General features: G+C 42.5%; 1 pseudogene; it reads right to left on the bottom strand.

Moving 5' to 3' along the window:
- Positions 1 to 1,999, bottom strand: part of LOC107299599 — a 39,723-nt pseudogene that overhangs the window by 9,756 nt on the left and 27,968 nt on the right.

The raw sequence follows: 1,999 nt of genomic DNA, 5'->3' as shown, positions 1-1,999 counted from the left end.
AACAGAGAGTAGCAATAAAGGGAACAATAAGATGTGAATACATTACACACTCATGTTGGCACGCAAAGGATGAGTTGACAAGGAAGTGTAAGTGTTCACACCTTCCAAACTCCAGACATACGGTTTTTCTCCTGTGTGGATCCTTTGATTATACGTAGTTCCTGCCTTATTGAAGCTCCTTCCATATTCCAGGCATTCATAGTTTGTCCTGTGTGAATTCTTTGATGTTTACGGAGATTTCCACTTTCAGTAAAGCTCTTTCCACACTGGAGGCATTTATATGGTTTCTCTCCTGAGTGGATTCTTTGATGTACATAAAGGTTGCTCTTATATCTGAAGCTCTTTCCACACTCCAGGCATTTATGTGGTTTCTCTCAAGTGTGGATCCTTTGATGTCTATAAAGGGTGCCCCTCTGACTGAAACTCTTTCCACACTCCAGGCATTTATACGGTTTTTCTCCTGTGTGGATCTTTTGATGTACATAAAGGTTTCCCCTCAGACTGAAGCTCTTTCCACATTCCAGGCATTTATGCAGTTTTTCTCCTGTATGGATCTTTTGATGTACATAAAAGTGGCTCCTCCGACTGAAACTCTTTCCACACTCCAGGCATTTATGCAGTTTTTCTTCTGTGTGGATCCTTTGATGTACATAAAGGTTTCCCCTCCGACTGAAACTTTTTCCACAGTGCAGACATTTATGCAGTTTTTCTCCTGTGTGGATCCTTTGATGTACATAAAGGTTTCCCTTCAGACCGAAGCTCTTTCCACACTCCAAGCATTTATACGGTTTTTCTCCTGTATGGATCCTTTGATGTCTATAAAGGCTGCTGCTCTGACTGAAACTCTTTCCACACTCCAGGCATTTATGCAGTTTTTCTCCTGTGTGGATCCTTTGATGTACATAAAGGTGGCTTTCTCCTGTATGGATCCTTTGATGTCTATAAAGGCTGCTGCTCTGACTGAAACTCTTTCCACACTCAAAGCATTTATACTGTTTTTCTCCTGTGTGGATCTTTTGATGTACATAAAGGTTTTTCTTCAGACCGAAGCTCTTTCCACATTCCAGGCATTTATGCAGTTTTTCTCCTGTGTGGATCCTTTGATGTACATAAAGGTTTTCCTTCAGACCGAAACTCTTTCCACACTCCAGGCATTTATGCAGTTTTTCTCCTGTGTGGATCTTTTGATGTCTATAAAGGCTGCTCCTCTGACTGAAACTCTTTCCACACTCCAGGCATTTATGCAGTTTTTCTCCTGTGTGGATCCTTTGATGTACATAAAGGTGGCTCCTCCGACTGAAACTCTTTCCACACTCAAAGCATTTATACTGTTTTTCTCCTGTGTGGATCTTTTGATGTACATAAAGGTTTTTCTTCAGACCGAAGCTCTTTCCACATTCCAGGCATTTATGCAGTTTTTCTCCTGTGTGGATCCTTTGATGTACATAAAGGTTTTCCTTCAGACCGAAACTCTTTCCACTGTTGCAATATCTCTGGGTACTTTTCCACTGCTATAAGTTTCATCTCTAACATAGGTTTCGTTTCCTATGAAATGCCTGTAGGATTTGTTCCTTGTCCATACAATGAGCCCATCCCCTCTGTTAAGTTTCATTTCTCCTGCAAAGCCTGCCTTAGGTTTCGTTTCCTGACTTGAGTCCCATTTCCTAGAAAAGCCTGCCTTGAAGACCCTAAGTTTCTGATACGTAAGCTAAAGAATGATTTAGGGTCTCCTGGTTTCTTGTTTCTCGCTCCATATATGGTAATGAAGACCCTTTCCCCCTCCTGCTTTTGTACACCCCCTAATGACGTTTATTGACCAATAAATAGAGAGGCACAAAGGCTTTTCGGGGCTCTCGCTCTCGCTCTTGCGCTCGCCTGCCATCTCACCTGAAGAAACATGTTGTCCGTGTGTTTCCTAACCTAAAGCGAGGTCCGTTGGTCTCATCCAACGTACATCACCTCATCCCGGAGAAAAGGGACAAGTGGGATCCCCAGCGAT

The sequence above is a fragment of the Protobothrops mucrosquamatus genome, unplaced genomic scaffold (assembly GCF_001527695.2).
Source record: "Protobothrops mucrosquamatus isolate PMUCROS unplaced genomic scaffold, P.Mucros_1.0 scaffold5163, whole genome shotgun sequence".
Lineage (NCBI taxonomy): Eukaryota > Metazoa > Chordata > Lepidosauria > Squamata > Viperidae > Protobothrops > Protobothrops mucrosquamatus.
The sequence above is the reverse complement of the archived record's forward strand: the minus strand, read 5'-3'. Positions and strand labels throughout refer to the sequence as shown.